The sequence below is a fragment of the Dermacentor silvarum genome, chromosome 9 (genome assembly GCF_013339745.2).
Source record: "Dermacentor silvarum isolate Dsil-2018 chromosome 9, BIME_Dsil_1.4, whole genome shotgun sequence".
Taxonomy (NCBI): domain Eukaryota; kingdom Metazoa; phylum Arthropoda; class Arachnida; order Ixodida; family Ixodidae; genus Dermacentor; species Dermacentor silvarum.
This window is the reverse complement of record NC_051162.1, coordinates 98,158,687-98,184,943: the sequence shown is the minus strand read 5'-3', so window position 1 is coordinate 98,184,943 and position 26,257 is coordinate 98,158,687.

The window sequence follows — 26,257 nt, the reverse complement described above, 5'->3', positions numbered from 1 at the left end:
CTGGGTCATCGTCACTCTGAACCTATATTTTGCAGTCATTTTTGCAAGTCATCCTTTATTCAGCAAACTCGGACCGTGACTCAGCACTTTTTACGCTGAGATATCATCACTCTGAAACCACAATTTACCATCATTCATGCAAGTAATATTTTTTTGCAAGTCACCCTTTCTATGATTCACCAAACTCGAACCGTGACTCGGCACTTTTCTTGCTGAGTCACTCTCACTTGTACCCTAAAATCTCGCATATATGTTTTGCAAGTCACTCCCCCACTTCATAACCCCTTGATTCACGCTTAACTCACGCTTGATTCATTCTTTTGATTCACCCTATCACTGCTTGGTTCACTTTCATTCATTCTGTCATCTCAGTTTTACTTTCATCACACTTGCTTTGCTCTGTTACTCCAAATTTCCAATTTTCATCACCCTTGATTCACGCTATCACCACTTGAGTCACCTTCATTCACTCTGAATTCACTCTCATTTACTCTTCATTATCTTAGCCCCCTTTATCTCATCATCACCTTTCCTTTGACTCCTATCACCCGACTAAACCCCTTTAATTCACCCCTCTGTACACCCATTATCACTTCAGTTCACTTGCTTAATAATTCTTCTAGCCTTAATCGCGGTTTTGTGCACATTATTGCCTCTTAGCCTAAGAGGACCATTTCGTGTCGATGACATGGTTTTGAAACTGCCTTGAAACGGAGACCTCATCATGAAACATATAAGGCTTTCGTCTTAATAAACTCTTGTACGCTATCCCACTGCATCGAGGCTGTCAAAGTCAGGGCCGTCTACCATTTGCCTGCTCCTAAGCTCAGGTATTGGCAAATCATTTCTGTAGAAGCCTGCAAGGTGAAGGAGCGTTCACGAAAGGTCTATTGTCATCAACCTGACTTTAGCACAATGTCCCAGGTTCTATCCCCAGACCAGGAGAAATTTTTTTCTACTACGAAGCTTTCTTTCGAGAAACCCATATGGGTTTCTAAAGAACTGCTTTTAGCTGAGAAACCCATGAAGCCATAGGTACGTACGATTGTGTAACACACAGTCACTGAGGACTTCACAATCCAGGCTTCTCTTGCGTATGCTCGTCCAGTACATGTGTAGAACCAAACCATCAGCATGTCGTAAGCTCACGTCGAATCATGCCATCAGTGTCACACGAAAGTGGTCACTGCCGTCTTGTCGCTGTCGTTACATAGGTTGTTGTTCATTGTACACAAACATGTTGGTCCGCCTGGTAACGCTTCACGTTAACCATAACAATGCATGGGAGCTGCTTCATTTTGATTTCCAACTTGTATAATTGTTTAACCTTCTTGCTTAAATGCACATTCACAAGGCTTCATGGTAAATTACGTGACTGCAATAATGACTTGCAGGCTAATGCAATGTTTTGTGACTTCTGACAGAAGCATTATGAGCAGAGGCGTATGTACAAAGAAGTATGAAACGTGTTTAATGCTTGAACATCTCTGAATTGCATGAGCTATTGCACACTGCAAAGCATTCACCGCACACAATAAATAAATAAAATGGCTACACTTGTGGAATGGGTGACAAAAGGGATCTCTTGGCTTCATGGGGGTACACCAAGCATGCTCGGACAGGTTCTCGGTCACACGGGTTGCGAGAGCGGAGGAAGTTTTCCAGATGCGTTAGTTGTGTAACAACCGCTGACTCACTTTAATAATAGCGAAAATTAGGAGCAGCAATTAATAAACGTTCGAAGTTATCAAGTGGGAAATCTTACTATGCAAGTTTTACTGGCGAGTTTTACAATACAGCAAATGAGAAAACACGTAACCATGCAAACTTGCTCACTTGTGCGTGAAAGACAATACCTGAACAAAGACAAGAAACGCTTTATAATTGTCATCGTCATCATCCTACTTTTTTTAGGTCTACTGCAGGACGAAGGCCTCTCTCGGACGATCTTCATTACCCTTGTCTTGCTCTAGCTCATGCCAGCTTTCTTAATTCTATCACCCCACCTATACTTCTGCCATCCTCGACAGCGCTTCCCTTCTCTTGGCACACATTCTGTAACTCTAATGGTGAACCGGCTATCCGCCCTACGCATTATATGACCTGCCCAGCTCCTTTTTGTTTCTCTTAATTTGAACTAGAATATCGACTATCCCCATTTGCTCTCTAATCCACACCGCTATCTTCTTGTCTCTTGATGTTACACCTGGCGTTTGTTTTTTCTTTCCATCGCTTTTTGCGCGGTCCTTAACTTGTTCTCGAGCTTCTTTGTTCACCTCCTAATTTTTGCCTCTTTTGTTAGCGCCGGTAAAATGCAATGATCGAACACTTTTCTTTTCAACGATAGTGGTAAGCTCCCGTTCAGGATTTGGTAATGCCTGCCGTATGCACTCCAACCCATTTTTTTTTGTGTGTAAATGTCCTTCTCGTGATCAGGGTCACCTATGACTAGATAAACGGAGTCACCTGTGACCTAGATAAACGTACTTCTGTAGAGGCTCTAGTGGCGGATTGACGATCCTGAATTCTTGTTCCCTTGCTGTCTATTGAACATCATTCTGCGTATTAATATTCTTTATAACTGTACATGTGACGAAATATCACGTTACGTTCATCAGTTGCGCATGCCACTGACATACTCATGGTTAAAAAAGCCGTGCTATTTCTTGAGCAGCTGGCTCACGTGTCGTTGTTTGACTAATATCCAACACAGTGGAGCAAACAGCAAATATTACCCCCAGAATTGCGTTACAGGTGACAACGTATGTTACATGCAATTACCTTTTATTTAGACTTAAGCAACATTGATATAACTTGCAAAGTTATCAAAGGCTTATGATATTATACATGCCATTGAAGAAATTAACTTTCTATGCTTGTGTCTTTATGTCAACATGAAGAAGTAGCTGTAACATCTGCGCATCTTTGAAGTATAAAAAAAGATGAAACGCCGAAAAGGCTCGATGACATTATATATTCTCAACTATATATTCCGTCAAAACCGTCCATGAAAAAATGAAAACACAGTACAAGATTAAATCATCCTCATCATCATCAGTATTGACGGTACACGCGCGACCCGCACGTGGATGTTTAGAAGGCCTCCAGCACGTCCAGTCTGCAAAAACGAAGCCAGGTGAATGCAACCTGTGCGCCGCAAGATGCAGAAAAAGAAAGGTCCCTTTAATTACTTATCTCCACCTAGCGGATTTCCGCTGAAATATTACGTCAGAAAAAGAAAGAGGACAGGCGGAGCACAGACCGAACTTGCAAACCATAGTTGCCTGAGACTTCGACTTTTGACATAGGAAAGAGCCCCCATAACTAGAAATATGTTACAATAATGCTTTCTTATGGACGGAAGGTTCATACTTGCATTATAACCGTGATGCGAAAGATGCACAAGAAAAGAAGGAAAAAGAGAAAGAGAGAAAAAAGATTTTAAAAAGGTATGAAAGAGAAGGAAAAAAATAAAGGAAAAAATGAAGGAAAAGAAAGGAAGGAAAGAAAGAATTGTTCTCTCTCTTTTTTTTTCTTGTGCATCTTGCGCAGCACGGTTATCATTCAAGTATGAACCCACTAGTTCGCAGGAGATTATTATTGCATCATCACTGTCTGAGAGCAACGATTAGCGCACGTCAAGCTAATATTATTTAATAACATTGTTGGGCGCTCAGAAACGCCGAACGTTTTTTGGCGGTCTCGTCTACAGAAGGGAGCGACGCCTGCAAGCTGCTGCAGGCGTTTCTCCGAACCTTGTGAAGCTGGAACCTGTTTTAGGCAATTTGCATGCCAGCGTTAACATGCAGCGCGCGAGACGAGCTACTCCGTCCCAAACTCGCATCAGTGCAATTCGCTTTCCTCACGCATTATCGCCGTTTACAAGAATGCGATGTACTGCGAAAGCAATGGCATGTGCAACTCGTCGCGCTGTGTAAACACGGCTTCTTCATCCACGAGGCGCGCAAATTTCATGGTTCATTTCATGGTTCGGCTTTGAAGAAGTGTCAGTGTGCTGATTGCTTGCTGTGTAACTCACGATATGTCAAAGAGAACTGCGATCATGACTGCTGTCACTGGAGTCAATGCCCGCTTAACATACGCTGACAGCCATGCAGGCCCTCCCTAGCTATGCCACCATCCACACCCCAAACCTGCCACCGGACTGCTTAGCGTTTTTGTCATCTTCTGCATTCTTCACGTGTCGGCGTTTCGTATGCCTGTCTTTTCATACGTACCTTGTATGTTTGATACCTTTATACACGTGGAAGTTAATCTTTTTTTCTGTATGTTCTGACGCTGTGATTAAACAGTTGGTAGTTTGGCGCTTCACTGTCTCCTCTCTTCTGTCCCCTTTTCACGAAATGTATTTCGCGCCACAGTCAAGTATACCTAGGAAATCTCAGCACCAACTTGCCCAAGAAGTAGTTCTTTTGGTTTTCATACAACTTGCAGCAGCGTGGTGTAGGGCTGCTGCTGCTGCTTGTGCGTCTATTTTCTACAGGCGTTTTCTAGTATTTCGGAATGCGGACAGGAGGCCGAGCACAAATATGGCAGACGTTGCTTAAACATTTTCAGGATGGCGGAAAGATAGAACGTGACGTGTTTTCGCTGGTGATCGTGAACAGAAGCAGAACGCTGTCATACGGCTGCTGAGCACGAGGTCGCGGGATCGAATCCCGGCCACGGCGGCCGCATTTCGACGGGGACGAAATGCGTAAACACCCGTGTACTTAGATTTAGGTGCACGATAAAGAACCCCAGGTGGTCCAAGTTTCCGGAGTCCCCCACTAATGCGTGCCTCATAATCAGATCGTGGTTTTGGGACGTAAAACCCCATACTTTAATTTTTTAACGCTGTCATTCAGTTAATGACTTTGTGCTTTTTTGTATCTGATTTATATAACTTTTTTTTTTCTGATGGCTGTGTTCACGAGACTTCGCTCATATAAATTTATTTGCCGTCTCCTTGCGAGACTTCGCATGGGTGGACATATAAGATTATTTTGGACGAGGGGAGAATGTCACCCCAAGATATCTGAGTTCTTTGCATGGCTGACGTAAACTGTTTTGTTATCTGGGCAAACTACAGCAGCGCATTCCTTTCGCTTTCAGGAGGTCGTTGACTGATGATGAAATTATTGCTAGCTGCCACGCGCAAAGCTTGGAAAGCAGGAAAAACACAGTGATAAAAATTACGCATAGCCCACTGTCAGATGCTGCCCACCTGTCAAAGTTTCGTCTCTCGGAGAAAATAAAACTGTGTAAATTATTAGACTTGTGAGCATCACGCAATATTCCCCAAAGTCGCACGAAAGTCGTAACCTAACTTGGATCACGCAGATGCTTTAGAAGAGTATGAATTACATTGCGCGTGCATCAGACTACCAATTTTACTTATAAAAGCAAATTAAAAATAGTAAATAAACTGATTGCTGGACAAATTAAAACACACAAACCTGCAACCACGTCAAGAAAGTGACTATGCAGGAGAGCTGTCAGCGTTTGCTTTTATTTCCACTTTTTGAATCAGCGAGCAAGGCTCGCTAATTGTTTGCAGCTAATCCGATCGTTCAACTGACGTCGCGTAGAATGGTCAAGCGCAGTATCCTGCCACACACATCGCACCTCACCACGTGGGGAAAGCAAGTTTCCAGATATTGTCGTACGAGCCTGCAAAATAGCAGGACGCGAGGCAAAGCCAGATACAAAGGGCAAAGCCAGATCATCATCATCAGCTTGTGAGGTTTATTATTTATTGAAAATCTTCTGTTTAAAGCACTCCATAGTAAAACTCGTGAGTGCTAGTAACTAGAAGATACTGTGTGACCCTAGTAATGTGCATCAGTCGTTATGAATTAGCTTGTACATAAAAAAGAATGCCAGTTTGCCACGGACCTGGCCAGCAGAAAAATTTTCTAAATTCGCTGCTCCCCTCTAGATTCCCTAATTTACATAACACAATTTTCTCTTCATAGAATCCGAGAGAAGGGCTTGCTGTTTGATTATTGAAAATTTCAAAGTTCCAGCTTGAATATTTTTGTCCCTTCTTCGGTAATGCGTGACCAAGTATAGTCATAAATTGCCAATTTAAGTTTCATAGATAATAGTTACACTGTAGCCTAGAAAACCACTAAATATCGTTATCCTGAGTTTAAAAGAAAAAAATATTTATTAATAAACTTATAGTTTTGCCCATTTTCATTTTTATTGGCGCCTATATAAATTTCCAATTGCTCACACGCAATTTCTTGTCACAGAAACCTTGTATAACATTTCATTTAAAGGCACAGCAAATTTCATTTTGCTATTTTGAACAATTTTGCCGGAAACGCAGTACAACAGAGGCTAGTATACAGCAAAAACAGTTTTTTTTTTTTTTTTTTGCTCCCGCTGCTTTGATTGCCGTCGGGTAACGCTTTAGGCTAGGCGATAATACTAGGTGTCAAAGGAAAGCGCGAAAGTAATCTTTCTAATCCAATAATGTTCACGGCCAATGAGCGCAGGAAGCACAGTGCCAGGGCCAGGGCAGGACGACAGCGCCACCTGTGGAGCCAATGGGGACAAGGTGAGCGCGCTGTATAAGTTTCACCATGATTGCTATTCGCGACTCTAGCAATTCATGCGACACCTAGCGGCGAGCGCCGGAAACCTCGTACGGAGGTCGGAGTGTCGGAGCAGACGCTCCGTCCGTAGCCTTCGCACTGCGATCGGGTGCGTGCTACCATCTACGAAACTTGGAATTATACTGCGTTTTATACTGCGTTTTTCAGTATTGCGGCGCCGAAGAGCCACATGGATTGCGAATCTTATCACAGCAAAGCTGCGACAACGGCAATAGCTGTGTTCCCAACATCTTGCTCGAGAAAGTTATCTTTTTTTTTCCGGCGAGGGTCGGTTTGTTGTTTGTGTGAAGAGAATGCGATCCTGTTGCTTGTACTATGTTTGCAGTAAAGCGCTACAGCGAACTTCAGGAAGTTTGCGTTGAGGTTGTTACTGCCATCGTGATAACGTTCGGCGTATGCGTGCTGCAACATGCAGTTTCATGTGATAGCCGGCATGGCAATGCAGTTTATGATGCAAACGTCGCCGTGGTACTCAAGCTTTCCTCCATTAAAGCTGTTATATTGGATACATGCGGCGCACAACGTGGAACTACGGAGTATGGTACATAAGCGAAAATCAGTACATCGGAGTTTCAGGTACTCCCGGGTAACGTCGGTCAGTGTCTGAAGGAAATTGGCAGTTCAGAGGCGAACACAGTTTTGGTCACTTAAAGTGCAGGATACGTAAATTATAGAATAACATGGAAAATTATATTCATAATGCAATAGCTTAGTTGACATTCATTTGCACAGAAACATTTGTTTTATTTCATTAGTTTACACAGCAGCCATAAGCGACATGTTCGTAGACAGCGGGTAGTAATCATTGCATGGTCAGGCCACGCAGCACAAGCCATACATGTACTTACATGGTGTGCGAATATTTTTATTGTAGTAATCAGATCTTTCGGTTTCTTATTTATCGTTTTGTTCTCTACGAGGGAAACAATGCGCCGACTACTACAGTAACTACAGCTAAGCGAAGCACCAGTCACGTTGTGCAAATCTTGAATGTAATATAGATAACAGGAACGCAAAAGTAGCGGGAAAGGTTCACCACAGATTCATAGTGCATGCTTGCGATAAAGTGCAAAGCTTGATTTTAGGTTCGCTTGCTCTCTGGACTGAAAAGAGCGTGCAGAGTTTGCGCCTTCGCCGAACGAAAATGTTAAGCAACAACAATGAGAAAGTGCGTGCCGGCTGCGCATTTATCCGCATGTACAGTGGCAACAACTGATCGAGCAAGTTGGTGCGCTTCTGCGGGCCATGTTAAACGTGCCAAACTGAGCAGGTTGTAAGATTTCGGCAATCCTGGCGAGGCCAGCGTGACGTATCCAACTTCGCCGGTCGCTGTCGCACGCTCGAAACACCGGACTATCTGCGCCTTAATAGTGAATGAAAGCAGCAGAAACGTGGTTGTACTTTTCTGACCATCCAACAGTGCACGAGTACTTTGGTTCCACGACCAATGGGTTAAAGAATACATCGGTGATTTTCATCAGAATCTTGTGCGGTTCCGCTGTCACGCCAGATGTTTGCACACACCGTGCGACCACTTCAGCCTCATTACCAACTGTGCTTCTCTCAGATCGGCTAAAATGATTTGGTCAGCGTAAGCTACTCGCTTTCTTTCCACAAAACGGCGCAAACCGGCATCACACTGCACGAAAATCATCAAACTACAGTGTACTGCACATCAAACACAGCGGTTGCGGCGACGCGGGGACCTCCCTATAGCCGCCATTTTGCGCAGTGTAGCCAGACGCGGCCAATTTTCGCAGCGCCCCCTGCAGTTCATTTGAGTTGCGAATAGACCTTGTCACAAGCCGACGTTTGAGCAGCGCCATTGGCCGACACGAGCGACGTCTAGCGTCACCGCCATTTTGGACTGTGCGCCTTGCGAGAGCAGGCCGGCCGCACTTCAGTTGTGTGATCTTCGCCGCGCATTATTTCGATTGTTTTCTTCCGCTTCGCTTGTCTTGTGCCGCTGGACTTGTTACATGTTTCACGTGCTCGCCTGAGCGCTCAGTGTAGTGTGCCATGGCAACAGCAAGCCCAGCCAGTGGATGTGGTGTTTCTTCGTCGGTAGCGGCGGCAGCCGCGTCTGCTTCGTCGAGACCTGGCGTGCTAATCAGCGGTATATTTCATTGTTATTGCTGGGCACATGTGACCGTATCGTCGATTGAATCTGATCACCATTACGTTTCGCGATTGAGGGTTGCCTCATTTAGCGAAAGCAGGCGCGTACGTAGCTGTCGGGCAATGCTTATAGAACCAGGTGCCGGCGGCCTGACGACGCGTGTCAGTGGTTGGTAGATATGCGGTGGTTACTCCATACGCTTCCGACGCAACTGAACAGCTCAATCATGCAAAATTTATTGGATCTGGTGCGGTGCAGGGTGCTTATAACCAAATGTCAAAGCATAAAGCGTGGCGATCGTGCAGCGCGGTACCTGCAGCGAACCGACGCGCGGCAGTGATCACAGATGCCAGCGCGACTGATACTGCCCAGGTGCTAGATTTTTATTTTTAGTATTTATTTATTTAGACATACTGTCAATCCCAATAGGGACTATAACAGGACTTAATTGTTATAAAGATATATTTCTTTACCTATTTTTTTTACGTTTGTTTACCTGGAATGGCTTTTCTTTCGAATGTGTGAATTTGGAACAAGCTTCGCTCACGGTGAACCTTAACGTAGATCGTGCGCGAAGTTTGTATTGAAGATATCGCGTACGGCAAGAATTGTTCGTGTGCGCTATCTCTGAAGCGAAATAAACCAATAATATTGCAGCGTTAGGGCCATCTCTGCTCTTTCTCTTGTTCCCCTTACACCGTCTCACTGTGCTATGTTCATAATAAAGTAATGTCGAGTCTTAACAATTGTCGAATAAATACATAGGCATACGACTGTAAACCACTACTGACCGTGAGTGAAAAGCGCTTAGTGGTCAGCGAAGCAGTCTCTGCACGCACGTACGTATTTCACTTCATCGACTGTGCGAAATAATTTTTTTTCGGTACTGTTATTCTTGCAAGCATGATGCTATTGTCCGCGTACCCATGCGAATACCGTTTTTTTTTTTTTACGTTCTTACTTGCGCGGGCTCATTTAGCGCGTTTCTACGCCACGCACAGTTAGCGCATTACGGTTCCCGAACTATAACACTGGCGCTAGGCCGCACTGATGAGGTTGACACGTTCGTTTTTGCATTCTCTTGCTGCCCAAGCACATAGACAACGCTCAAAGATGGGTGAGCTCGATGCAGCACCACACTGTTGAAGTTAATTACCTTTATGGGCAGGGCTGCGTAGGGTGCGTGTGAACGCAGAGACAATGTTTTGGTGGACACAGGGTCTGCATACATCTTTCATAGGACACGATTTTTCCAGATCGTTGCAAAGTGTATTTACCGACTAGTTCTCTCGCAGAGTGCTCCAATTTGTCTTATACCGGTGTCACACGGCCACTTTTGATAGCGATTGAGACTGATCTGGATCAGAATGTTCGACCGCGATTGGCTCCCTTCCGCAGATTGAGCAAAGAAGCCAATCGCGACCAAGAAATTCGAGCCATATCGGGCTCGATCACGATCAAAAGTGCGCCGTGTGACCCCCGTATTAGGCACTGGAATGAAGTCGTGTTTGAAAGAATAACAAATATAGCCTCCGCCACTACATACGCGAAGATATTGCATCGAAGAGCTGACAATTCTCGCAACCTGTTGGTAAATGTGCCGAAAAGAGTTTACCAAAATGCGTTATTTTACTGATGTGTGCATTGGTTCACATTAGACTGAAATGCCAAGTCCTGGTGATGCAGGAAACCGGCGAAGCGTGAACATACCACATCGCGGCAGTGGTCTCGCGGAAGTGCTGTGTTGTGGACACACTTAGTTCCCCAAATCGTTATTTTCCGCTGGTTGTTTGTGCACCCATAAACTGCACAGTGCTGGCCTGTAGCCTTTTGGTGAGTATATATGCCATTATTTACGAGCGTAAGTCATTCGGAACAAAAATAAACGGAAACATCGAAGGAAAGCTACCACTCCGCAATGCAAGTGCAAGGCTAGCTCACAGTCCAGACCGAACAGGCAACACTGACACATACTCTCCATGCCAGACCGTCGGGAGCGCCCTCGTGAAAACGTCTATAGCAGCAATAAAATGACTACATGTACCATTGATTACAGGCGTGTATGGGTATTCGTTATCCCTGCCTAATTAAGAGCACTGCTAATGGAAGTTTTGATTTCTGAGTGTGCTATACTCGCGGACAACTTGCTGTGGCAGTGAAGGGAAAGCTACGGGCGCGTGGCTGCTGCACATCTGTTACCGCGCCAAGTAGTCCGGCAGCGTTCGACTATAGAGAAAGAAAAAACATTTAAAGAGTGGACACTCCCATAGACCCCGGCGGCCCAATCGACTCTAACGCACCTGGTGGTTGGTGAGAGCAACTGGCCTGCGCTTCCCGTTTCGGTTTCACTGGCGGGAATTTTGGATTACTGTGCGCAACCGACGTTTGGCTATGGCGAAAGTTAATGATTTCAGACCACTTTTCTCCGCCCAAATAGCAATGCTATTGTTTGTCGTTTTGATTTAGCGATTCCCTATTTGTTTTAGCTCAAAACTGTGCGTGCGAATTGAGGTCATGACGTAATCTTTATTTCGACTAAGTTATAATAGAAATATATGCAGGTAATCATAATTCACTACGGCTTTATTCATCGCGCTTTTCTTTTGGAACAAGCGGTCAATCTATATATCAATCAAAGAGACAGAGTACCCGCAATGTTTTTATTCCAAGGCAAGGTAGAGGCTGAGCATATAAAAAGCACAAAATGAGAAGAACATCGCACAGAAATGCAAAGTAGACAACAAATGCATCTAGACTTACAAATAAATTCTAACAAATAGAGTGAGAACACAGACAACGCACACATCGCTAGAGTTGGCAGTAGCCGACAAGCTGGTGAAGAATGACGCACTGGGCAAGTGGGTAAGGATCTATATGGATCTATGGCAAAAACTCAGCGCACAAAGTTGATAAAGAAGGAAGAAGTGACGTATACACAGCAATAAAGTCCCGAGTCACGACTCGGGTTAACAGAAGTAATGCACAGAAAAGAAAAAGCGTACAGAAACCACACGACACAATATATCAGAAAAGCAAAAATACAGTGTGTTGGCTGTTGTTAAGAGCAACTTGCCCAAAATGAGAAAAAAAAGCGAACTTGATGCTTCAACGTTGCCTGTTCGTCCTCGGAAAGGTAGGGCAGCTTGCCCACAATGTGAAAGACAGACTTTATGCTACAACACTTGCAGACCTGTTGCCTCTTCTTATGTGTCGCTCTCATCAAAAACTTAGAGGCCAAGTTACTTGCGTCTGGGCGTTGCTGTGACGCTTCCAAGTTGAAATAGATGGTAGTCATCACTTATCCAAAATTGTGGACCTTAATTGGTGCTACAAAGCGGTATCAGAGGGCTAACAGCCGAAGAAAACCACTTTCGCTCATTATTTTTCAAAAAGGCTGCACACAGTGCATTATCACTGTCATTGTTTTTCACAAAGGCTGTACACAGTGCGTTATCACTGTCATCATTTTTTACAAAGGCTGTACATATTGCGTTATCACTCTCATTGTTTTTCACAAAGGCTGTACATAGTGCATTATCACGGTCATTGTTTTTCACAAAGGCTGTACAGTGCATTGTCACTGTCATCATTTTTTTACAAAGGCAGTACATAGTGCCTTATCACTCATTATTTTTCACAAAGGCTGTACACAGTGCGTTAACACTGTCATTATTTTTCACAAAGGCTGTACACAGTGCGCTATGACTCACAAGCTATGATAATAAAGGGGCAGCGTCCGCAACCCCATCAACAGCTGCAGTTTTGGACAATCTTATGAAAAGTTTTGATGGGCGTGGTGAGGAGGTTGACGAGAAGCTAATATACGAAAGGCATGAAAATGTGAACCATGCCCACTTCATACTGTGTTCCTTACCCGCTTGAATATATTTCAACACGCGCTTTTGCTATCGTTATATTACTTGAGCTGGAGAGATAAAGTGCACATAGTGACCGACGACCCACACTAACGTGCAGAGTTCGCCCGCATATGCTACAAAAATACAGAGAGGCTACCAAGCATAATTTCTTTTTAAGGTCATACTCTTCATAGTGGGTAAACAAAAGAATGGATATAACGAAGGAGTGGTTAGTCCCGTTGAACTTGATAGAGGGCCATAATGAGGTCTGATGTAACGAAGTAATGACTATAACAAAGCTATTGCAGGATTCGGTTCAACTTGAATGCTTTTGTGTAACGCAGCCGCTAATTGCTAAGCTTTGAACTTGTCAAGCTGTATACCTGAAATTGAAGACTGGAACCTAACCCTATCTAAGTTTCGGTTCACAAAACGCACATGCCAACATAAACGAACCCGGCAAAACATTTTCAGAAACTTCTCGCGACACCCAGCAGAGCAGAAATGAAAATCGCCAACACTTGAGAGATGGTGATACAAAACATCAGACACTTTCAGCTGATGTGCAGTGGCCTCAATAATGGCAAGAAAGTGACATTCAAGTTGTTGTACGTATTCAAAAGCTGCTTCCGATGGCACAGTTAGATTTCCGAAAAGTTTGCTGGGGACGTGGTATGCTTTGAGCATTGTGAAATACTGATGGGTCTCCTTTAGTGTCTCGCTGTCGTCTATCAATATCTGTGGGCAACTGCAAGTATCACGTGCATTCCGAAGAAAGTATTTGATGAGAAAACCAGCTACATAATATGTAGCGGAGTCATCAATAATATGGGAGTGAATGTTGGTCGCAAGTTCAGAGAGATCGTCTAGAGCGGGAAAGTCGTCAGGCTGTGGCTGTGCACACTCCTCATTATCCACAAGAGACGCACTAGCGAGGGAGAATGGCGAGAGCTCCTGAAGGAGGTCACATTCATCATCCTCGACATTTCCGTATTCTGACAGTTTGAAGAGTTTTCTTATGCAGATGTGCTTCAGGCCACAAATAAATTGTGCTACATTGGGGTTGGTGTTGCAACCTTGCTTTTGCCTTATGTGGCCAATTATGTTCTCCAGAGGATCCTGTTGAAGTCTGCGTGTTAGCAGGTATTCAAAATTGTAATTTTTGGAGAGGTCGTCCCACAGTTGACAAATAGCCTGAATTGTGATTTGCTAACCAACGACGGTTTGTGGTTGACGTCTGCCATCAAACGTCCATGATGCAATCCAGGGAGGCTGGCCTCGAAGGAAGTCAATCAGCTCTGAATCCTCTTTCACGATTGCATGCCGGAGCTTTTGCGAAGTTTTCTTTTTACTCGAGCTGTTCAAGGCATCGAAAATCCTGTCCATACGATCACAAAATTGTGCTGTAGTGATGGCCGAGGCAGGCAGCACTTTCGCATACACCAATGCCGTGATAGCAATCGAAACAGATGCACTGAGGACCTGCGTTGCTCTGCTGACCTTCATATTAGAAAAAGGTTTCTGATGAATGTGCCTTTCAGTCAACTTTGGAGCCAATCGCAACCGCAACTCATGTGAGGATTGGTAAAGGCTTACAATGTGGGACCAGTCAACGATGTCATCCCCAATATATAACTTGTGTGCTTGCACATTATTGCGCGTTGTTTTAATTAAATGTGGAACATCAAAGATGAAATATACCCGCTCACCATTAACTTCAAAAAAAGGCTTTGCTACAGTCACTCTTAGTTGGTTAACGAGACTTACATTTGAACTGCCCTGGTCACAAATGACTGCTTTCACTGCAATGTTAATGCTCCTAAGCTCCACAATGAGTGACACCAGCAGGTTATGCATAACAGATGATGGTGTTGATGTGTGCCCTATAGTAAAAGCAACCGGTTGAACCCACTTTTTCGAAACACCAACAAGAAGAACTACCATTGCTCGATCAGCAATGGTTGAAGTGCGATCAGTGCCATCATCTGTAAAACCCTGGACAATGTCCCGTGCAGCATCATAACACAAATTCTTTTTGAGTGCTATTTCATCGAAAACTAAAGCACACACTCGGTCCCGTTCATCCAAGCTTGAGTATTTGTTGCAATGGAAGAAATGATTCCTGGAATTGTGCCTGGAGTCATCTTTACATTGGCTAGCCACCTCCTTAATGAACGCCGGGAGGGCAAAGAAAAATATGGAGCCAGAAATCGGTATGCTCGCGGACCACGGAAGTTTAAGTGAAGAGCAAATTTCTTGAACCACACGGGAAACCGCTTGCCCTTGCCTTTGGGCCTCAAGTGAACATGTGCAGAAAGAAGTTTAAAAACCTCCTCGGTGACGTGCGGTCGGATAATGCCAAGGGCCTTTGAAGTCGATGACGGTGCTCGGTGAGGCTGCCTCAGCAGTCTTTTGATAGTTTTCCGCTGTGCTGCTACTTTGGCTTGCAGACGTCGAATGGTTTGCTTGTATTTCTTTGATGGAGACCTTGCAGCTGGCACACAGGAAAGCACTGCAATAAACAAAAATTGATTTAAAAGCGAACAGCAACTAATCCCGTACGAGCGCTTTCTTCGCTTCTTTTTTACCCAAGGTGCCCAACTTTCTGTGGTGCAAAGTTTTCGATTCCACAAATTGAAAAAAAAAAAAATCATTAACAATGGCACCCTAATAATGAAAATCACTGAGAGCCCACCATGACATTTTATTGGTGCTAGTTTGCTCAGAATGTCCTAAACATAAAATTGCACATTGAAAACAGCTGCAATAACAGCATAATCACCATTTGCTGTAGGGCACTCAGGCGTGGAGCTGTTGGAGGACACATCTTCTGGAGAGTCTTGTGAAGCTTGTTCAGTACCTCGGACACTGCTGTCGGAACAATCTTGCGAGCAGCCTGCGGAAGTCTCTATATCAATAGTCTGTTGAAGTGAACATAAGTGTTGAAGCAAACAGTAAACTCACCAGTCACACATGTTCCCTTTGTAACAACTGAGCGACTGCCCAAGGTTTCCTCCAGCAAGACGCAGTCAGCAGGAACTCCTTCACCAGCTACATGGGAGCTGCCACCTGTAGAGGTTTGGTCAACAGTCAACTCAGTTCGAAAAAAAAGACAAGTCGACACTGTACACACCCTGCTCCTCGGGGCACTTCAATGTGTGGGAGCCGCTTTTCGAAGCCTCTGCCGCAGACCCTAAAGAAATGAAACAACAACAATTTGTCAGTAAGAGGCTTAAAATAACAAAAACTGAAGCACATCCACACCTTGCAGTGCGGCTTCCGCAGTCATGTCCCAGTCACTACTTGAAGCGATGCTCAGAGAACCTGCATATATGTGTAGTTGGTACAAGTTACAAAGCTTGTAGCACAGGGAAATTTAAACCGCCCTTTCAAACGCATGAATTGGTAGGTGGAAGAAAAGAGAATGCACCAACAGAGAAACAAGCAATTTGTGGTTTGTGGAATTATCGACAGTGCCAGCTTTCTTTGATACGAGGTATATGTGTACATGTGCATGAAGGCTTCAAGTTAACGTTAAATAGCCCTTCAATGTATTTCAAAACAAGTTGCACAGGTCAATAGCATAAAAGAATGACAGGAATGTAAAGCTGTTAGGAAGGTAATAGCCCACAATTCACAAAATTTAAGACTTTCGAAGTGTTACTTCTACAGCGAGGTTTCTCCATCGGCTACAAATATCTTCCAGGTTAACTGTCACCACTGATTCAAAAGAAGTGGCTGCTATCGCAGATAATTGAGTTTCTGTCAATCACTTACATGGTGCAATTGGTTGCACACTGGGAACAGCCATTCTTGTAAGCCTTGTGTGCCCAGGGTCCATGAAACTTTCAGCAGTAAAATGGTCGCTGCAAACCCTGTACGTTGCGTACAATAGGCTGGCCGGCTTACTCAGGAGATCATCTCGTCCGGCATACTGCATCCATGCTGTCATCCTGCATCGGCAATGAACTATCAGCTGAAGGCGAAGTGCTCGAACAGTGATTTTGTTATTGTTAGCCTCACTGAGCAAGCACGAAAAGTAAGCTTGAAGACATGCAAACCATACAAAAGCTTTAGCGCACCTGCCGTCCCGTGGTATGCGGAAGAAACTCGTCCCTGGCTTCTTGTGGGTTCTGCCATTGTTCAAGCACCACGAAACACAGCAGTAGCTGCCGTAGCTTGGACCGCCGGACGGCATGGCATCAGCGCGGTCTGAAAATGTCAGTAAATGCACACCAGGATTTATTCGTGGTCCGAGGCTTCGGGAAACGCGTCGTGAAGCATGCGAGGCCCAGCGACCGCTCCTCAACAGGGAGTTTTCGAGTTTTCGAATAGCGAAAGCAAAGCTTGCGGGCGTAGCGTTGCGGGCTTCACTTAAGGGGAGCCCGCGAGCGTACGACGCGTTCGCCGCTACGCCGCAAGCTTTTCGTACGCTATTCGAAAACTCCCTAATGTTTCGCACCGAGCTCAGCGCACAGCACGCGTCGCCTCGGCTTGACGCCGTGCCCCAGTTTGCTATACTAGGGCGAAATCTTGTACGCGTTCTTGTACGCGTTCCACGATGGGACGGAGGCGTTCCGTTCCATCGAGCCGAACGCGATTCTGCATACGTTGCACAATGTTCACGTCTTGCCGCCGCATACAGCCGCAAACTGTTTTTTTAGCAAACCTCGCCGTCCTCACAAGCTCCAGAAAAAGATTACAACTGCGCGAATAAGACACCACGTAAGAAACACAGAAACGCCCACCCACACGAAGCGCAACGCGTGTGGGCGTGTTTATGTTTCTTACATGGCGTCTTATTCGCGCAGTTGTAACCTTTTTCTGATTCAATGACCCAACTAGCCCAACAACATGTAATTCAACAAGCTTCGCTTGAAAACGTACCTCACCTGCTGTCTCACACACGAAAAACACCGAAGCAGCCGACGTTGACGAAACCTTCCCGCTGTCATGCCTATGGTCATGCCTGGGCTTGTCGCATGCTGGTATGGCGAGTACTCTCGGCGCGAAATCGTAGATGCTGCTTATGGCAGTGCGGCTGAACAAAAATAACCACGTAAGGTGCGTTGAATAAATTGTTTTATGTATAAATAACATGTCAAATATAGGCGCATAATTATTATTTTGTAAAAAACATTCTGTTTAATTGATGATAACTTTTTGTTTTTCGCACTTGCGTCCTCTGGCGTTTGGTGAGAGCACTAGTTTGTTACGTCGTCGTGACGTACTTCCTGAGGCCAGATTTCGCGGAGTGTCCTCTCTTAACTTTTTTTTCTTTCTCTATGCTTAGGCGTCCTCCAATTTTTTTCTTTTTTTTAGTCTATTGTGCTACCCCCAAGGAGGTTGCAACCTCCTTGGCTACCCCCAACACTGAATTCATTGCTTAAATAGGAAAAAGTTGTCGCAGTTTCACCTGAAAGGCGAAGCATCAATTGCGATCGCAAATTGGTAGAGAGCTATACGGAATAGTGATATTAGCTTTATCAGCTGTATAAACTTGGACATGCAGCAGCACCGGCAACACGCAGAACTGTTGTCGACGCCGTCGGCGTTTTGCCCGCGTTCGCTCAAATTGCGTGCGGCGTTGGTGACTGTTGCCGGAGCCTGTGATATAATAGGCACTTGGTGCCGCAGCTAAACGTCGCCCTCCCCTCCCCCCCCCCCCCCCCCCCCCCGCACGTCCTTTCAGGCGTCAGAAGAAGGCGCGTTTGCTCTACATATAGGTGATTGTAAAGGAAGAAAGAGACGCCTACTTATGCAGCCCTTAACGGAGCACGGCGCAGAACGCGCGTTTGTTCGCCGTGCGTTCACTCCCCGTGAAAGCGCGCGCCCCTCGCGCGCTTTCACTCGCACATACAGCGTTCGTCGCGCGGCGACGATTTAATCTCCATTGACGTCATACGGAACCTCACGGTGACGGCGACGTGAGGTCGCCGTCGCTTTTGAGTGTCCAATGTGCTTTTGAGTGTCCATATAATTGCTATCGCAATAAAGAAGTCAATCGGGCTGCGGAAATGATTTGATTTATCTCGGTTTCCGGGCTAGCCAACGATCATTTGCTTTTTTTTTCCGACAGGACTATGCGTTCGAGCTGTCCTGTTGGTAAAAAGTGCAGACATATGTATCTCCAACTAGGCTTCGCCTGCACATTCTGGAAAAGTTCTAAGCATCCCACGTAATTTTTCTACACAAAAATGTCGCAGTTTAATCCGAAAGGCGAAGCATCAATTGCGATAGCAAATTAGTAGAGAGCTATACGGAGTAAAGATAGTAGTTTTATAAGCTGTATAAGCTTGGACATGCAGCAGCACCATCCACGCGCAGAACTGTTGTCGACGCCGTTGGCGTTTTGCCCGCGTTCACTCCGAACGCGCGCCGCGTTGGTAAGTGTTGCCGGTGCATCTGGGGCGGCACGGAGGTTTTCGACGAGATCAGAACGGGATACTCGTCGAGTAGCGTCGGAAGTCTTCACCACCGTCTCGCCTCGCAACGTTTTATTGCGATAGCAATTATATGGACACTCAAAAGCAGATTTCTGCCGTCGGCGTCGCAGGGAGTGAACGCACGGCGGAGAACAAACGCGCGTTCTGCGCTGTGCTCCCTTAAGGGCTGCAGAAGTAGGCGTCTCTTTGTTCCTTTACAATCACCATATATGTAGAGCAAACGCCCCTTCTTCCGACGTGCGAGAGGCCGTGGGGGAGGGGGGAGGGGTAGAGAAGGGAGGCGACGTTTAGCTGCCGCACCAAGTGCCTATTTATATCAGAGGCTCCGGCAACAGTCACCAACGCCGCACGCACTTTGAGCGAACGCGGGCAAAACGCCCGACGGCGTCGACAACAGTTCTGCGTGTTGCCGGTGCTGCTGCATGTCCAAGTTTATACAGCTGATAAGCTAATATCATTACTCCGTATAGCCCTCTACAAATTTGCTATCGCAATTGATGCTTCGCCTTTCAGGTGAAACTGCGACAACTTTTTTATATAAATATGCATTTGGTGCCGCAGCCAAACGTCGCCTCTCCTCCCTGCCTCCCTCCCGTCCCAACCCCCCCCCCCCCCGGCCTTTCGCGCGACGGAAGAAGTAGTAGTACGTGATTTTATTGAAGAAGAAAATGACGCTTATTTCTGCAGCCCAATAGGGAGCACGGCGCAGTGTCAGGGGAAGGGGAACAAGGAGATAAATATGTTGAAAGGAAGGGAAGAGAAACAGAAGCAGAAAGAGTCTCATCCGATCATGGAGGAGGCTTGGTGATGGAGGGCGGTGGCGTGCTGGGGGCGAGCGCTAGCGATGGGCGGTGATCCCGTTCAATTCCACAAACTTCAAAAAGGCTATGGAGTAGTCGCGTTTGCTCTCTATATATGGTGATTGTAAAGGAGGAAAGAGACGCTTAATTTTGCAGCCCTTCATGGAGCACGGCGCAGAACCCGTGTTTGCTCTCCGCCGGACGCGCGCTTTCACGGGGAGCGAACGCACGGCGGAGAGCAAACACGGGTTCTGCGCCGTGCTCCATGAAGGGAAAAATTACGTGTAGAAAATCACATACAGCATACGGCGCGCGGCGACGATTTCATCGCCGTTTGATATCATACGGAACCTCACGGCAACGACGACGGCGACGGCCACGCCGATGGCAGAAATCCGCTTTGAGTGTCCATATAATTGCTATCGCAATAAAAATGAGTGCTAACTTTGACATCGTAGCAACTTTTCTCAATATCCATGATCCGCAAATATTTCAAGACCCCATTTTTAAGCAGATGTTTTTGTGTTTTGAATTTATCAGTTAAAAGACAATAAGGCAATCTTAAAAAAGTTCGAAAAATAAACCTCTGCCATGAAGATTTCCCTTAGTCTTAACGAGACCTGCAGACAATACTAGCGAACTAACCAAAGCAAGTACGGAAGCTTTTCGAGATAGCATAAGTTAACAGCGTCGGAGTACATCGGCGTCTTCGACTGTGCGTAGGCGCCCCATGTATGTGGCTACACACATTGCCTCCAAATAAATAAAGAAAATTAACCGCCCACTGGAGCGCTTTGATGTTACGAGCCACCTCCTTTAACTAACGACGACGATCGGCGGAAAGTTGCGCGTGTTCAGCTATCTCTGTATATAGTCTGTTAGGGGCGAAGCTCCTTATAGCGGCACCCGTTCGTCCCCGTCGTAGTAGGTAGCCACGTCTAGTTTTATGAATTGCTCAATAGATGGCGTTGTGTGTCCGTATATGTATGTATACCCATATATACATATATATGTATACGTATAGTATAACCGGAAACCGACTTCCGCTTCCGGTTCCACTTCCGGTTCCGGTTCCACTTCTGGTTCCGCTTCCGGTTCCGCTTCCGGAAGCCAGTTTCCGGCTTCCGGAGAACGCTTCCGGCGTTTTATGAAAAAAAAAAATTCCGAAAGTTGTGTCCGTAGTGCGGAATCGAACCAGGGACCCCTCGCTTCCGAACGCGCGGCGCTAACCACTACGCCAAGAAGCGCACATAGACAAACGCACCACGATGGCAATAAATACCCAACATTAACGAAAGGCCGCGTTTCTAGCGCGTTTCTAACGCGTTTGTGCTAGCGCGTTACGGCCCGTGTAAGAAGCTGGTGTAAGACGCTGTGGCCTCTCCGCCTTACCTTCAACGCGTTTCGAACGCGCTGCCCAAGGCGGTGGCAAGTCAAGTTCAAGTCGAGGAGCGTTTATGAATACGGGGTGTATACTCTCTCAGCAGTCATGTGATGGCGTCGGCAAACGCGGTGCACGTTCCGGCATGTGTAAATGGCTGCGTAAGACGCTGTGGCCGCTCCCCCTTACTAGAGAGTACTGCACGTTTCTAACGCGTTTGTGCTAGCGTCCCCTTAAGCGGGAGATCCGATGATTCCCTCCGGAGCTTCGCCCACTCATCATCATTCACCCCGTGGATATGCTGTGATTTTTTTTATATACCAGGCTTCACTTTTCAGCTAATTCACGCCCCGTCATAAGATATATGCGTGGTTCTGCGTAGTTCGGCCTCTTGGCAGTGTTACTTCTTGTGCGGCAACCAAAATGTTGTGCCGATTTACATGATCACCGCGCCAGAAGGAACGTCGGATCAACAACACTTGCAGCGCGAGCAGCCGGGTATACGCCGCAGGTACCCAGCAATAGGTGAACCGTAAGATGAGAAATCGCAGGGAATTGTGGGGCGCGCCGTCTGCTAGCAGCTTCCGGTTCGATGGACGACGCGGCAGCATCAGCGGCATGCCCGGCGCACGTGCTTTTTTTACATGGTTTCAACTGTCAGTAGTGCGAAGCTTTCCGTCCGCTTTGTCGACCAGCAATGTCGTACCATTCATGCAGCTGATTCTAGGTTTCAGTTCACTCTGAGCGCGACGATGACGAGCCAATAAAGGCAAGGATATGCTTTTATTTATAAACGAACTCTGGTTTTCGTTTCGGCAGCCTTTTCGTTTCTGCCAAGTTTATCTCTACGACATTTGCCGCTGCTTGGACGCACCGTCACTGAGTGCTCTGCCTGCGGGTCAGTCATTTTATCAAGCGTCATTTTATCAGTCATTTTATCAAGCAGGCAGGCCGGCAGGCAGGCAATGAACTTTATTTTAGGTCCTGAGGAGCGACTCCATGAATCCCTTACGGGGGAGGAGCCACCGCGGGCCGCTGTCATCCCGGGTCGGGCAGGCCGTGCCTGACCACCGCGTCGCGGGCCCTCTGGACAGCCCGTAGCTGAGTGGCAAGGTCGGAGCTCTTGAGCGCCTCCACCCACTCTTCTTCCGTGGTGAGATTATTGTGGTCCCGTAACGAGGGACACCGCCAGAGCGTATGTTCTAAAGTGCAGAAGGGATCGCCGCAATCCGGACAATCGGGCTCGAACGAGTCCACGTATACCTGCTGACCCTGGCTAGGCTGGGATAGGACCCGGTCTGCAGCATGAGAAGGGTGGAAGACTGAGGCCTGGAGAGCTTGGCGTGGGGCGGGGGATAGACCCTCCAGCTGAGCTGATAGCGCTTTGAAATCTCGTTAAACGTGTGGAGCCAGTCCTTGTGGAGCCCCGCGTCTGCGCCCTCGAGCGGCGTTTCCCCGGCGCGGTGGATGAGCTCGCGCGCGTGGGCGTGGGCCACCTCGTTGGCGTTGGGAACGACGGCGGATACCTGAGGTCCCATGTGGGCCGGGAACCAAGTGATGACGTGGGGGGAGGCGGTCCTGCCGCAAAGCCGGGAGGCCGCTTCCCTAGAGACCGAAACCGTGTCGAAGGCCCTGACCGCCGCCCGGGAATCCGTGTAGATCTGCGGCCTGCTCCCATCCCGGAGAGCGAGGGCCACCGCCACCTGCTCCGCCAGTGCCGGAGACGAGCCCCGCTCCGACGCGGCGTTAAGGAGGTTGCCCCTGTGATCTACCACGGCCGCCACGAATCGGTCGAATGAGCCGTATTGGGCGGCGTCGACGAACGCTACCGATCGCGGATCGCCAGCGACGGATCTGAGAAGTGCGGCCGCCCAGGCCCTGCGTCTGCCTACATTATGTGGCGGGTGCACGTTGCGCGGGAACGGCGAGACCGTGACGGCCTCCCGCTTCTCCGCGTCGAGCGCGCACCGCCTCTCCCTGACGGCAGTGGGATTGTAGCACAGCGCCTCCAAGATCCGCCTCCACGCAGGCGAGGGAGAGAGCCTGAGGACCTGGGCCGTCTGCTGTGCCTCGACAACCTCGTCGAGAGTGTTGTGGACTTTCAGCTGCATGAGCTTCTCCGTGCTGGCGGCCATGGGGATGCCGAGCCCCTTTATGATGCTCTTGCGCATCAGCGCTTCGAGCTTTGCTCTCTCGTATCCGTGCCAGCGATGCGCGGCGGCCACGTACGCGATGTGGCTCATTAGGAAGGCGTGGCACAACCTCAGGAGGTTGTCCTCCCCCAGCCCTCCGCGAGTGTTGGAGACCCTAGTGATGAGCCTGACCATGTTGTCCGTTTTGGTGGCGATAGGAGCGATCGTCTGTCCATTACAACCATTTGCCTCGATGAGCATACCGGGTACGCGGATGACCTCCACCTTGGGAATGACCTGACCGATGGCCGTGCGAATGGAGAGGCACCTGACCCTTGGGGATGCGCGCCCTCCTAGTCGGTCGATACAAAAGGAGTTCGGACTTGGACGGGGAGAGCCGGAGCCCCGTGCTCGCCAAGAAATCCTCCGTGCAGTTCAGGGTCGCTTGTAGGGATTCCTCAACTCTTCCTTCACTGCAGCCATCGCACCACACCGTGATGTCGTCGGCATAAAGAGCGTGATTAATGCCGCCCATCTCGGACAGACGGGTGGAGAGACCGCGCATGGCGATGTTGAAGAGAAATGGCGAGATGACCGACCCGTGAGGGGTGCCCCTTGCCCCCGCTCGAAGGGATCAGACTTTACCTCGCCCACCTTGAGAGTGGCGCGCTTGCCCCGAATGAACGAACTGACGAACCCTTGAAACTTGGATCCAAGGTCCATGTCCGTAACGGAATCGAGGATGTGCCTATGGGCAATTTTATCAAAGGCATTTTCAAGATCCAGCGCTATGATACCCCTGACGTCTCTAGGTGTTTCCCATCTATCATTTGGTGTTTAATGAGTTTCATGACGTCCTGAGATGACAGGACGGACGAAAGCCCACCATGTTGTAGGGGAAGAGTTCGGGTTCTTTAGTGTACCTGGATATCTGGTTGTAAATGACGTGTTCCGCGACCTTTCCCACGCGCGAAGTGAGCGAGATTGGTCGCAGGTTGTTTAGTCCGGGAGTCCGACCTGGTTTTGGAATGAGAACTACCGACGTGAGCTTCCAATCGTCCGGGACGTCACCCGAGTCCCACACGCGATTGATCTTGTCCGCTAACGTGGAGATGGCCTTTTCGTCCAGATTACGAAGAAGCCTGTTAAAAATTCTGTCCGGCACCGGGGCCGATCGGCCGTTCAGGGTAAAAAGCGCTTCCCTGACCTCGTTTTTAGAGAAATGAGCATCCAGGTCCTCCTGCTGGAGACCACGGTAGCGGGAATAGTCCGCGTCACCCGAGGGGCCTGTGGGTAGGTTTCTAGGACGCTATGTATATATATAATATATATATATATATATATATACATAGCGTCAGAACAGAGACGAAAGCGAAGGTCAGGCGCGACGCCTCCTTCAAGTTCCCCGCACCAGGTCGCCGTGACGTCGTAGGTTTCGGCACCGTCTGCTCGAGTCTAGTTAAATTTTTGTCAGTACGAAATTGACTACGTTGTATTCGAAAAGAGCTAAAGACACGACTTCTGAAGTTACAAGAACATTTACAGCACCACAACGGCCGCAATGCGATCAGAAATAAATACTTTGCAATCCCTGAAGCCACACTGACGTACTGGCCCACGGGATTTCGGCGCCTAATTCGGAGATGAAACTGTGACCGTGATTTACGTCTGTTTATAATCGACATTTTACCGCGAAATGAACGAAAGCAGAGTACTTTAAAAATTTTTTCTCAATCTAAACTGATTCAGTTCTTCCCTTTAGCGTTCCTTCGAGTATTAAAAGTAAAGGACAACCGAGGAAGCAACATTCCTCGTCGTATTTTGCCATCTCAAACAAAAAATAATAAAGAAAATAAAGGGGCTTGATAAATTTAACTGCGTTCTACAAAATTCTTTAACGGGTCACATTAAGAGTAGCATAAAAATATGAAATCCCTTCTTTAGTGATATTTCCCCCTAATATTACGCAATAACATATTAAACAATGATACAGCCCGCCTCGTCGTATTCTCCCGTCGAGTAATCACTGTCTCATGATCGCGTGACTACTAGGTCGGTGAGACAGACTAGGAAAGGCGCACCACGCATGAAAATGTATTATTACACCCAAATTTACCTCAGCAATATAAAAATTGTTCTTCGCTTTTCACTTCACATTAGTTTGGGTGTCGACTAATATATATGAATATGCGCAACTGTGGTACCCCCACACCACACACTGCACTGCCCGTAAAAGAAAAAAAAAGATAAAAAAGGACACGAGGGCAGGCAGTTGCTCAGTATTTTATATTTCCTAGTACATGAAAAATAATCTGAAATGAGATAAAGTCACACCTTCGCTAGCAATCCGAAGCATCGATTGCGATTGAAAATTAGTAGACAGCTGTACGAGGTCTATCGCCCGTATAAACTTGTAAACATACGCATACTAACTAAATAATAAGCATGGTGGCATGTGCACGCAAACAAGCACGAACACATCTCACTAGATTACCTCGGAAACTCGCTGCCAATACGCTGGAGGGAGGAAGCGCGGCAGCAGCAGCGAACAAATTAACCCTCGTGCTGTCTGTCGCATCAACGCGAACTAATCCGCGAAAACACAGCGCATGGCGGGCTTGGTCTCCGTCACCGATGGTCTTCAAGAAAGGCGGCCCGCGCGGGCGCGCAATGGAAAACGGCGCACTTCCTCCATGCTTTCCTCCATTACGTGCGCAAGACTGAGTCGCCATCGCTGGCTCACCCTCACACGCTTTTACTCGCACATACAGCATACGGCGCGCGGCGACGATCTTATCGCCCTTGGACTTTATACGGAATCTCATGGCGACGCCGGCGGCTACGGCAGAAATGCGCCTGGAGTGTCCATATAATTGCTCTCGCCATAAAATGTGGG